Below are 13,561 nucleotides of genomic sequence, written 5' to 3'. Positions count from 1 at the left end.
GCAGGTGGATGAAGAGGATAAGCTGGTCCAGCGTCAGGAACAGGTAATTATAAAAAAAACACTCCCTGCGCCGCTGCATGACCTCAGTAGGCAGAACTATGAGTTCTGTCAGATGAGGTTAAAATGGTTGCAGCATCTTCAAATGAAATGGTTTTGTTTGAAGGTGCTAAATGGTTAAAGGTTTTAGAGAGTATCCAGCAATTTATTACTAATTTTTTTTTCCACTAATACTGCACAGAATTGCAAACTCCCTCTGGTCCTAAAGGGGTTAAAGATACACAACTGGCACGAGGCATGTGCTGGGGGACAAATAATAAAGCGCTTTCATTATCTGTGCCTCTTCATGACGCCTTTTGGGTTAATGGTGCAGCAGGCAATCAGATTTAATTACTGTAGTCAGTGCTCCTCTATCTTTGAAGCATTTATGTAGAATTTGCTCTATCACAGTTTTGATAAGGCAATGAGAAGGCTTATCAGAGCCGCGCTGCTCATTTTGTAGATTACACTCTTGTAGATTGACATTTCACAGAGCACAATGTTTTACTTCATCTTTATTGGGCCACTCACTCCATACAGCTCTATTAAATTATGCTAACAATCTTCTCTGTTCATTGTCCTTAGATTTTTTTTTTTTAATTACATAATACGCTGCTCTTCTTACTGCGGCTCTGTAGAAATTCCCATTTTCCCAACTAATCTGAGATAAGGGTTGATTGTCTTCTACAAGATTGGCAGCAGCAGTTTAATCTGATTTCTGGCCCTTGCATAGAGCTACAGGAATCCACAGGATGTAGGGCTAAATGGAACATTGTTTTAGATGTGTCTAATGAATGTGGACATCTTGTTTCCTCCGCGTTTAGCACATGCTGCAGCCTGTGCGACCCAAGATGAAGTCTGCTCTCAAGCAAATGTCACTCTGGAGTGATATAACACATGTAAATAAATAAATCTATTAACAGTTCAGGGCTCATCCGGACTCGCATGCCGCCTAAGGCCAGCCCCTGGTGCTGTAAGCCAGAGCGATAAAACTAATGAAGGCTAAATGTATCTGTCATGCCAAGATATACAGCAATATCACCACAGCCGCTAATATGGGTCCTAGAGTCTTAGGAAAATCTTCACCAACTCAAGAAATGTATTTATTTATTTATTTTCAGCTATTGTTGTTATTAAAGTCTAACTCCGGGCACTAATGATTGTCCGAGGCCTAGGCAGGTACTTAGTGTGTAGGGATGAGCGACCACAGTTTTGTGAGACGTGTAAGGAGAGGGCCACCGCAGGTTTATTTACCTGTCTGTGCAAAGCAGGTTCATCCACCAGGCAACCTAGTCAGTGTCCATGGGCACCCCTGCCACCTTTTCTGACCTCTCTCCACTTCAGCTTACCGAAAGGACCACAAGGAGGTGCCAAATCTAGTATCTTGCCTAGGGTCCCATTACATCTTAATCCATCTGTGTGTCTGTGCCACACTCCCTTGATGTTTGAACAACATGACAATGCGGAGCCCAACAGCAGTACTGCCCACAAAGATGATACTCTTAATACATTTTGCCCTGCTGCTTTCAGGTCACATGTAAGCATTTTAAAACAGGAATTTTAGATGCAGGAGTATTTTTTCTAAAAAAAAAAAAAAAAAAAAACAATACCAAAAAAAAACCAAAAAAACACATTTAGGCACTCAAGTTCTGTATTGGTCTAATGCATGGTTTGGGATGGCAGGTAATGATTCAGACACTTTTTCTATTTTTGCTGAGTCCCTGTAGGGAAAACGCATCTCATTTCCTGTCCTGACAGGAAGGTAAGTAAATCTTTTAGTAAGGTGTGGAGAATGGGCTTATATCAAAGCATAGATGGTTCTTGAGAATGGAGGGTAGCTGAATTCCCCTTAAGCTGCATACATACATGTAACTACTGTCGCTGCTTGGAATCAATCTGTGGGTGACAGTTCAGGGCTGAGTTCTGTACAGGCATTCTGTTGCTATGGGAGGAAAGGTGGGAGGAGGGGGCGGGCCGAGAACAGCATGGTGCAGGATGGAGCAGAAGGGGAAGAGAGAACAATAGGCTTGGCTTGCATGTCAGCCAAGATCCCTCTGATTTGTGCATGAGGCGTTATACAGACTATGGTAGTGATTAGATTGTGAGCCCCTTCGAGGAATAGTTGGCAACAAGACAATATATTCTGTACAGCACTGCGGAAAATGTTGGCGCTACATAAATAATAATAATGATATAGTAAGCTTGCAAAGGCAGGAATCTCTCTCCTATTGTATTCTGGTTTAGTTGAATATATAACCAGACCGGACTATTAGCAAGGGCTATTAGTAGGCATGATCAATGACATGCAAATATCTCCGAGTTCATGCAGGATTATGTGAATTTTGTATGCAAACATATGCAGCTTGAAAGTGGACCAATCAATGTAAACCTTGGTGGGTCCATTTTCAAACTTCATACATTTGCATACAAAATTTACATAAACCTGCATGAAGTCGGAAATATTTGCATCTCATTAATCATCCCTAGTTATTAAGTACATTTATAAAGCTGTTGGATAATTTGTCTGCACTTCTCTATTCTGATTAGCCCCTGTACATTTTTACTTCTTGTTGAACAAGACAATTTTCTTTCTCAACCCCAATCTTTGTATCACATATGCAGTTTGTGATTTACAATACTGTTTTCTCTTTATTGCTCTTCTTTGTCTATGTACAGTTCTTTGTTGTTTCACTAACAATTTTTTTGCAGTGCGCTAGAAAAGATGTTGGTTCTCCAAATCCCTAATAATTCTGCCTAGCAGGAGTTCACAGTTTATGTAATAAGTTAATAAAGTCAAACAGTATCACGCCCCCTCTCTATACACATGAATAATAAAAACAGAGCATCACAAATGTAGTAATATTTCATAAAAATATAGCTTTTAATAAATCGCATTGAAAATTCCATAAGGACATGTAGGTAAACACCAACACTATATCACGGTAATATCATTAACCACTGTCTGACGCGCATTTAAAGGAAACATCTTCAGAGGCGTGTAGTAAGGGTGCAGAGCTTTGTAAATGTATACAGACATCAGTAGAACCCTGCACATAGAAAGGAGCAAAAAATGCACCTCTTTCAAATAATTTCACAAGGGAAAGTACCCCAGGGTCACACTGTTCGCGCACTGTGGTACAAGGACAAAATGGTCAGTAAGATACCTTCAGCACCAGCGGTCCCGGACCATGCTTGTTTCTTTCTCACCTCGGGGAATTCTTACAAGCAGTAAAGACATGCATACAACCATAGTGGCTACATAGAACATGCAGAGGATCCTGTATGACAGGGGACTAAAACCCTCATCATACTGAATCTGTCCCCTTTCCTGCATGCTTTTTTGCTTGCTGGTGGCTTGGAAGGCATTTTATTGGTAAGGTGTGAAAATATCCCCTAGGAGAAAATGTAGGAGAGAAAGTGCATAGAATAAGGAACAAGATATTTTACACAAGGGGCTCAATCCAATTTACTTTTTCTCATAGGTTTTCTCCTAGGTGATATTTTCGCACCTATCAATAAATATGTTTGCTTGCTGGTGCCATTGGGCTCAATCCAATTTCCTAGGAGATCTTCATCTTCCATTTAGAATATTTTTTATGCAATCTGCAACTGACAAAGTACCAACATGTAGGTGAAAAAGCAGTTGCTGGTGGTTTAAAAGAGCATTTTATTGCTAAGGTGTGAAAAAAATAAATCACCTAGGAGCAAAGAGTGAATTGAATAAAGCCCAATATGTTTTAAAATTATGCAGTACAAACCCCCCAAAAATGTCAGACGTGATGGCATTCAGTACAAATGTCCTTTGTAGTAATATCAGGAAGATGCTATTTTATTATTTATTTATTTATTGTATTTCTAAAGCGCCAAACATATTACGCAGCGCTGGACATTAGTTTAGGTTACAGACAATATTTAGGGGTGACAAACAGCAATACGCCAATATAGGAAAACAAGAAAAACCAGATCACACAGCACAGTATGAGTACAAGGTAATGCTTAGTCAGTCACTGGATGGGAGCATGGAGATCAGGCAAATTGAGTTCACTCAAATGCATAGCATGGGTGCACAGTAATGGAGGTGCATTATCAGGTAGGACACAAAAGGAGGAGGACCCTGCCCAAAGGCTTACAATATAGAGGGAGAGGTAGGGACACAAAAGGTAGGGACCAGAGTTCAGCTGCAGGTTTAGAGCACTTGTGAGGGGTGGTAGGCCAGAGTGAAAAGGTGAGTTTTGAGGGCCTTCTTGAAGATGTTGAAGGAGGGGGCTGTCCTAATGGGTGGAGGTGTTGGAGCAGCTCTTGAGAAGTCCTGGAGGCGTGCATGGGACTGGGTGATACAGGGGGTGGTCAGGCGAAGTTCATTGGAGGAGCGGAATGAGCAGCTAGGTGTGTACCTCTGAGTGAGATCAGAAATGTAGGTTGGACAGGTTTTGTGGACAGATTTGTAAGTCAGACACAGTATCTTGAATCTGATTCTGGACTGGATAGGAAGCCAGTGGAGGGATTCAAGGAGGGGATCCGCCGTGGTGGAGCGATGAGAGGAGTGGATAATTCTGGCTGCCGCATTCATGATGGACTGCAGCGGGGCAATTCTGGTCATAGGGATACCAGACAGAAGGGCATTTCAGTAGTCAAGGCTGGAAATTATGAGGGTATGGATGAGGAGTTTGGTGGTGGCAGAGGTCAGGAAAGGGCGGATCTTGCAGATGTTACGGAGGTGGACTTTGCAGGACTTTGTGAGGTTTTGGATGTGGGGAGTGAAGGAGAGTGCGGAGTCCAGGGTGACACCCAGACAGCGGGCTTGAGAGGTAGGGCGAATGGTAGTGTGGTTAACAGTGACATGCACATCTGGGGGGTTCAGGGATGGCCGGGGTGGGAAGATCATAAATTCTGTTTTGTCTAGATTTAGTTTCAGGAACCTAGCGGACATCCAGGAGGAGATGGCTGATAGGCAGGAGGAGAACTTGTCCATGGTAGTGGTGGATAGGTCAGGGGTGTGGAGGTAGATCTGGGTGTCATCTGCATACAGATGATAGTTAAAACCCATGGAGGAGATAACCTTGCCAATGGAGGATGTGTATAGGGTGAACAGTAGGGGGCCAAGGACCGAGCCTTGGGGGACTCCCACCGAGAGGTGGTTAGGGGTGCATGAGGACTCATTGAAGGAGGTCGTGAAGGAGTGGTTGGAGAGGTAGGATGAAATCCAGGTCAGGGCGAGGTCGTGAATGCCCATGGACTGGAGGAGTAGGGGATGGTCTACTGTTTCAAAAGCTGCTGAAAGGTCAAGGTGGAGGAGAATGGAGCATTTACCTTCAGCTTTAGCTAAGGCGAGGTCATTGACCACTTTGGTGAGAGCTGTTTTGGTTGAGTGGGAAGGCCGAAATCCAGATTGCAGTGGGTCTAGCAGTGAATTGGCATTAAAGGTACTGGGTCAGGTGTTTGTGAACCAGACGCTCAAGGAGTTTTGAGGCAAAGGGGAGGAGGGAGATAGGATGGTAGTTGGAGGGCAGAGAGGGATCGAGGGAGGGTTTCTTGAGCAGGGGTAGTACAGTGGCCTGCTTGAAGTCTGAGGGGAAGGTGCCTGTGGATAGGGAGAGGTTAAACAGGGTAGTGAGGACTGGGGCCAAATCCATGAAGCGAGTGGAGTAAATCAGAAGAGATGGGGTCAACGGGGGAGGTAGTGGTATGGGAAGTCTGCAGTAGGTGGTTGACTTCCTCAATGGTAGTAGGAGTGAAGGAGGTAAGGGGAGGATAGGGTGAAGGAGGAGCTGGATGGGAGGGGGTGGGAGGTGAAGATTGACAATTGGATATTTCCTGATGGATGGTGACAATTTTGTTGGTGAAGTGGGTGGCGAAATCTGTGGCAGAGAGGGAGGAAACGGAGGGTGGGGGTGGGGGGGTTTAAGCAGGGGGTTGAAAGTGGCAAAAAGATGTCGGGGTTCGAAGCTTGTGCTCCGATGAGCTTGTTAAAGTATTCCTGCTTTGCATCAGCAAGGGCAGTGTGGAACTGCTGCAGGTTAGTCTTGTACTGTAGGAAATCCTGGTTAAGTCGAGTTTTGCTACCAGACTTCCCATTCCCATACCAAACAATTCTATCTAGACTAGAAAAGTAAATAAAATAATTAAAATAGTACTTTGTCAGTTCTCCAAAAATGCTCTAGTCCTAGAGGTTTTTTGAGGCCATGGAACCGATGTGATTAAAGTGGACCTTGACTCTTGCACAGGACCGAAGGAGAACAGAGAGAAATGCACCCTCTATGTATTTAGAGAGTTTAACCTGTCTAATTCCTCCTCATCTGCTATGTCTGTGGTCTGTTACAAAGAAATGTTTTTATTTAAAGGTTATTATGCTGTTGCTTATATTTTAGACCAGAGAGGAAGTTCTGAGTTTAGGTCCACTTTATCAACTGGATACGCTAAAGGAAGTTGATACAGGACTCTTATTTCAAAGTCTTCAGTAGCTACTGATGGAAAATGGCATTAGAAAAACCCAATATTTCTGAAATTCAGTGTAAGTCAATCTGCCGACCTCCACACAAATTGTGAAATTAGTTTTGGGTGGTCTTACACTTTAATGTTAGATTTTCCATTACTGTAATATAATTTACAGCCTTATACATGATATACATATAATACATATGAACCTACATAACTATGGAAAACGTGATATGTAAAATGTAAAGGGTAGAAATTTTAACTCTGCACTGAATTTTACATACAAGGGATGACTGACTAAAGAAGATTGACACTGAAGTCCAGAAAAACTGAATTCATATACCAGCATCCAATCAAAAAATATATATTTGCGCATTACTTTTGTCCCCTAAACACAAACAAAAGAGCAAAGATTCCCCTTAATTCCAATATGAGAAAGTGATACTTACTGACTACTAGAGTTGGGCCGAACGGTTCGCCTGCGAACGGTTCCACGCGAACTTCGGTGGTTCGCGTTCGCGTCCCGCAGGCGAACCTTTGCGGAAGTTCGGTTCGCCCCATAATGCACATGGAGGGTCAACTTTGACCCTCTACATCACAGTCAGCAGGCCCAGTGTAGCCAATTAGGCTACACTAGCCCCTGGAGCCCCACCCCCCCTTATATAAGGCAGGCAGCGGCGGCCATTACGGTCACTCGTGTGCCGCCTGCGTTAGTGAGAGTAGGGTGAGCTGCTGCAGACTGTCTCTCAGGGAAAGATTAGTTAGGCTTAACTTGTTCCTGGCTGCATACCTGTTCTGTGAACCCACCACTGCATATCTGTGCTGTGAACCCACCACTGCATACCTGTGCTGTGAACCCACCACTGCATACCTGTGCTGTTAACCCACCACTGCATACCTGTTCAGTGAACCCACCACTGCATACCTGTGCTGTGAACCCACCACTGCATACCTGTTCAGTGAACCTGCCACTGCATACCTGTTCTGTTCAGTGGACCCGCCACTGTATACCTGTTCATTGAACCCACCACTGCATACCTGTGCTGTGAACCCACCACTGCATACCTGTTCTGTGAACCCACCACTGCATACCTGTGCTGTGAACCCACCACTGCATACCTGTTCAGTGAACCTGCCACTGCATACCTGTTTTGTTCAGTGGACCCGCCACTGTATACCTGTTCAGTGAACCCGCCACTGCATACCTGTTCTGTTCAGTGGACCCGCCACTGTATACCTGTTCAGTGAACCCGCCACTGCATACCTGTTCTGTTCAGTGGACCCGCCACTGTATACCTGTTCAGTGAACCCGCCACTGCATACCTGTTGTGTTCAGTGAACCTGCCACTGCATACCTGTTCTGTGAACCCGCCACTGTATACCTGTTCTGTTTAGTGAACCCGCCACTGCATACCTGTTCTGTTCAGTGGACCCGCCACTGTATACCTGTTCAGTGAACCCGCCACTGCATACCTGTTGTGTTCAGTGAACCTGCCACTGCATACCTGTTCTGTGAACCCGCCACTGTATACCTGTTCTGTTTAGTTAACCCGCCACTGTATACCTGTTCTGTTTAGTGAACCCGCCACTGCATACCTGTTCTGTTCAGTGGACCCGCCACTGTATACCTGTTCAGTGAACCCGCCACTGCATACCTGTTCTGTTCAGTGGACCCGCCACTGTATACCTGTTCAGTGAACCCGCCACTGTATACCTGTTCTGTTTAGTGAACCCGCCACTGCATACCTGTTCTGTTCAGTGGACCCGCCACTGTATACCTGTTCAGTGAACCCGCCACTGCATACCTGTTGTGTTCAGTGAACCCGCCACTGCATACCTGTTGTGTTCAGTGAACCTGCCACTGCATACCTGTTCTGTGAACCCGCCACTGTATACCTGTTCTGTTTAGTGAACCCGCCACTGCATACCTGTTCTGTTCAGTGGACCCGCCACTGTATACCTGTTCAGTGAACCCGCCACTGCATACCTGTTGTGTTCAGTAAACCTGCCACTGCATACCTGTTCTGTGAACCCGCCACTGTATACCTGTTCTGTTTAGTGAACCCGCCACTGCATACCTGTTCTGTTCAGTGGACCCGCCACTGTATACCTGTTCTGTGAACCCGCCACTGTATACCTGTTCTGTTTAGTGAACCCGCCACTGTATACCTGTTCTGTTTAGTGAACCCGCCACTGCATACCTGTTCTGTTCAGTGGACCCGCCACTGTATACCTGTTCAGTGAACCCGCCACTGTATACCTGTTCTGTTTAGTGAACCCGCCACTGCATACCTGTTCTGTTCAGTGGACCCGCCACTGTATACCTGTTCAGTGAACCCGCCACTGCATACCTGTTGTGTTCAGTGAACCTGCCACTGCATACCTGTTCTGTGAACCCGCCACTGTATACCTGTTCTGTTTAGTGAACCCACCACTGCATACCTGTTCTGTTCAGTGGACCCGCCACTGTATACCTGTTCAGTGAACCCGCCACTGCATACCTGTTGTGTTCAGTGAACCTGCCACTGCATACCTGTTCTGTGAACCCGCCACTGTATACCTGTTCTGTTTAGTGAACCCGCCACTGTATACCTGTTCTGTTTAGTGAACCCGCCACTGCATACCTGTTCTGTTCAGTGGACCCGCCACTGTATACCTGTTCTGTGAACCCGCCACTGTATACCTGTTCTGTTTAGTGAACCCGCCACTGTATACCTGTTCTGTTTAGTGAACCCGCCACTGCATACCTGTTCTGTTCAGTGGACCCGCCACTGTATACCTGTTCAGTGAACCCGCCACTGCATACCTGTTCTGTTCAGTGGACCCGCCACTGTATACCTGTTCAGTGAACCCGCCACTGCATACCTGTTGTGTTCAGTGAACCTGCCACTGCATACCTGTTCTGTGAACCCGCCACTGTATACCTGTTCTGTTTAGTGAACCCGCCACTGCATACCTGTTCTGTTCAGTGGACCCGCCACTGTATACCTGTTCAGTGAACCCGCCACTGCATACCTGTTGTGTTCAGTGAACCCGCCACTGCATACCTGTTGTGTTCAGTGAACCCGCCACTGCATACCTGTTGTGTTCAGTGAACCTGCCACTGCATACCTGTTCTGTGAACCCGTCACTGTATACCTGTTCTGTTTAGTGAACCCGCCACTGTATACCTGTTCTGTTTAGTGAACCCGCCACTGCATACCTGTTCTGTTCAGTGGACCCGCCACTGTATACCTGTTCTGTTTAGTGAACCCGCCACTGCATACCTGTTGTGTTCAGTGAACCTGCCACTGCATACCTGTTCTGTTCTGTGAACCCACCACTGTATACCTGTTCTGTTCAGTGAACCCACCGCATCAGTGCGCATACCTGTGCAGTTAAGTGAACCCACCTACCTACGTGAGTGCACGCAGTGTGATATACCACTCCGTGCATACCCGATATGGACAAAACAGGTAGAGGAAGAGGTAGTGCCAGAGCCAGAGGAAGGCCACCCGGCAGGTCTGCGCGAGGTCGTTTAAATGTAATTTCGTGTGGACCTGGCCCACAGTACAGTGCTCGGAAGAAGGCACGTCCCATCACCTCCCAAGATTGTCAGGACGTGGTTGAGTATTTAGCGACACAGAACACCTCATCTTGCTCAGCCACCAGCGCTACTACTAGCACCACTTCCACTGCATTTGACACTTCGCAAGAATTATTTAGTGGTGAAATCACTGATGCACAGCCATTGTTGTTACAGCCAGATGAATTTTCACCAGCTCATATGTCTGAGTTACGCGGCAACACTATGGATGTAACGTGTTAGGAGGATGAAGGACCTACTGATGGTGCAAGTTTGGATTTGTCTGAGGCAAGCGAAGCTGGGCAGGATGACTACGATGATGACGATGATAGGGATCCTCTGTATGTTCCCAATAGAGGAGATGAAGAGGGGGACAGTTCAGAGGGGGAGTCAGAGAGTAGTAGGAGGAGAGAAGTTGCTGAAAGAAGCTGGGGCAGCTCTTCGTCAGAAACAGCTGGTGGCAGTGTCCGGCACCATGTATCGCCACCTATGTACAGCCAGCCAACTTGCCCTTCAGCATCAGCTGCTGAGGTCCCCATAGTGCCCACATCCCAGGGTGGCTCAGCGGTGTGGAAATTTTTTAATGTGTGTGCCTCAGATCGGACCAAAGCCATCTGTTCGCTCTGCCAACAAAAATTGAGCCGTGGAAAGGCCAACACTCACGTAGGGACAAGTGCCTTACGAAGGCACCTGGAGAAAAGGCACAAACAGCAATGGGATGGCCACCTGAGCAAAAGCAGCAGCAGCACACAAAAGCAAAGCCACCCTCCTTCTCCTCTTCCTCCTCCATCAGGTGCATTATCTGCTTCTGCCGCTTTCTCCCTTCCACCTTCACAGGCACCCTCCTCCACTCCGCCTCTGCCCTTGAGCGGTTCCTGCTCCTCTGCCCACAGCAGCAGTCAGGTGTCCGTGAAGGAAATGTTTGAGCGGAAGAAGCCAATTTCGGCCAGTCACCCCCTTGCCCGGCGTCTGACAGCTGGCGTGGCGGAACTGTTAGCTCGGCAGCTGTTACCATACCGGCTGGTGGACTCTGAGGCCTTCCGTAAATTTGTGGCCATCGGAACACCGCAGTGGAAGATGCCAGGCCGCACTTATTTTTCGAGAAAGGCCATACCCCAACTGCACCGTGAAGTTGAGAGGCAAGTGGTGTCATCTCTTGCGAAGAGCGTTTGGTCAAGGGTACACCTGACCACGGATGCCTGGTCTGCCAAGCACGGGCAGGGCCGCTACATTACCTACACAGCCCATTGGGTGAACCTGGTGGTGAACGATGGCAAGCAGGGCGCAGCGGACCAAATTGTGACACCTCCACGGCTTGCAGGCAGGCCTCCTGCCACCTCCTCTCCTCCTGCTACATGCTCTTCGCTGTCCTCCTCCTCCTTGGCTGAGTGGCAGTTCTCCTCTCCAGCTACACAGCCCCAGCTCCGCAGGGCCTATGCTGCATGCCAGGTACGCCATCTTAGACATGTCTTGTCTCAAAGCGGAGAGTCACACTGGAGCAGCTCTCCTGGCTGCTCTTAAGAAACAGGTGGATGAGTGGCTGACCCCGCACCACCTGGAGATAGGCAACGTGGTGTGCGACAACGGCAGTAATCAGCTTGCCGCTTTGCATATGGGGAAGCTGACACACATACCCTGCATGGCACATGTCATGAATCTAGTGGTTCAAAGATTTGTGGCAAAGTACTCTGGCTTAGCGAATGTCCTGAAGCAGGCCAGGAAGTTCTGTGGGCATTTGAGGCGGTCTTACACAGCCATGGCACGCTTTGCGGAAATTCAGCGCAAAAACAACATGCCGGTGAGACGCCTCATTTGCGATAGCCCGACTCGCTGGAACTCGACCCTGCTCATGTTCTCCCGCCTGCTAGAACAGAAGAAAGCTGTGACCCACTACCTCTACAACTACAGTAGAATGAAACAGTCTGGGAAGATGGGGATGTTCTGGCCCGACAACTGGACACTGATGGAAAATGCATGCAGGCTCATGCGGCCGTTTGAGGAGGTGACCAACCTGGTGAGCCGCAGTGAGGGCACCATCAGCGACTTAATTCCCTATGCTTACTTCTTGGAGCGTGCTGTGCGTAGAGTGGCGGATGAAGCTGTGAATGAGCGTGACCAGGAACCGTTACGGCAGGAACAGGCATGGGACCAATTTTCATCAGACCCAGCTGTTTCCTCAACACCTGCGGCAGCACAGAGGGGGGAGGAGGAGGAAGAAGAGAAGTCGTGTGCAGAAGACGAGTCAGACTCTGAGGATGATGAGCAAGGTGTTTCTTTGGGGGAGGAGGAGGAGGAGGGGACAGCGGCAGGAGAACAACCTCAGCAGGCATCGCAAGGGGCTTGTGCTGCTCAACCTTCCCGTGGTATTGTTCGCGGCTGGGGGGAGGAGGTTGACTTACCTGACGTCACTGAGGAAGAGCAAGAGGAGATGGAGGGTACTGGATCCGACTTTGTGCAGATGTCGTCTTTTATGCTGTCCTGCCTGTTGAGGGACCCCCGTATAAAAAACCTCAAGGGGAATGAGCTGTACTGGGTGGCCACACTACTAGACCCTCGGTACAGGCACAAAGTGGCGGACCTGTTACCAACTCACCGGAAGGTGGAAAGGATGCAGCACATGCAGAACCAGCTGTCAACTATGCTTTACAATGCCTTTAAGGGTGATGTGACGGCACAACGCCAGCAAGGTACCACTGCCACTAATCCTCCTCCCGTGTCCACGCAGTCAAAGACAGGACGCTCCAGCGATCTCATGGTGATGTCGGACATGCAGACGTTCTTTAGTCCAACGCCTCGCCGTAGCCCTTCCGGATCCACCCTCCACCAACGCCTGGAACGGCAGGTAGCCGACTACCTGGCCTTAAGTGTGGATGTAGACACTGCTGTGAACAGCGATGAGGAACCCTTGAACTACTGGGTGCGCAGGCTTGACCTGTGGCCAGAGCTGTCCCAATTTGCCATCCAACTTCTCTCCTGCCCTGCCGCAAGCGTCCTGTCAGAAAGGACCTTCAGCGCAGGTGGAGGCATTGTCACAGAGAAAAGAAGTCGCCTAAGTCACAAAAGTGTTAAGTACCTCACCTTTATCAAAATGAATGAGGCATGGATCCCGGAGGGCTGCTGCCCGCCCCAAGACAAAGTCAGTCCCCGCACTCACAGCATCTCTGCCTGCACGCCGTGTGACTGGCTGCCTGGCCTGCCCCAAGAAGAGTAAGTCGCTCCCAGTCCCTCCACACAGCATGTCTGCCTGCAGGCCGCTTGACTACCTTCTCCGCCACCACCAACAGGGTCCGGGACTCCAGGCGGATTGCTGAATTTTTTAGGCCGCTGCTAGCAGCGGCCGCTGTAATAATTTTTCTGGTGCGTGAACATGACTGCCTAATTTTTCTGGCTGCACTGCGGGCAGCTGCAACAACAAAAGAAAAGGCATGTACATGCGCCCATTCCCCTTCGTGATCATTACCTTGCCGTGGTGAAGGGGCTTGCGTATCACAATGAAGCAATGACCGGCGCCTAGATGAGTGTCTC

General features: G+C 48.1%; 1 protein-coding gene across 8 annotated transcripts in view; it reads right to left on the bottom strand.

Annotated features, from left to right (window-relative positions):
* Positions 1-13,561, bottom strand: part of RARB (retinoic acid receptor beta) — a 932,180-nt gene that overhangs the window by 625,308 nt on the left and 293,311 nt on the right. The window contains exon 1 of one of the 8 annotated variants that reach the window (XM_068236169.1): positions 1,903-1,940. The exons of the other annotated variants lie outside the window; for them this stretch is intronic. The gene's annotated coding sequence lies outside the window, so the exon portion shown is untranslated. Of the gene's footprint in view, positions 1-1,902; positions 1,941-13,561 lie in introns of those variants that run through there. 8 annotated transcript variants of the gene reach the window in all.

This window comes from Hyperolius riggenbachi, chromosome 5 (assembly GCF_040937935.1).
Source record: "Hyperolius riggenbachi isolate aHypRig1 chromosome 5, aHypRig1.pri, whole genome shotgun sequence".
In the NCBI taxonomy this organism is placed as follows: domain Eukaryota; kingdom Metazoa; phylum Chordata; class Amphibia; order Anura; family Hyperoliidae; genus Hyperolius; species Hyperolius riggenbachi.
The sequence above is the reverse complement of the archived record's forward strand: the minus strand, read 5'-3'. Positions and strand labels throughout refer to the sequence as shown.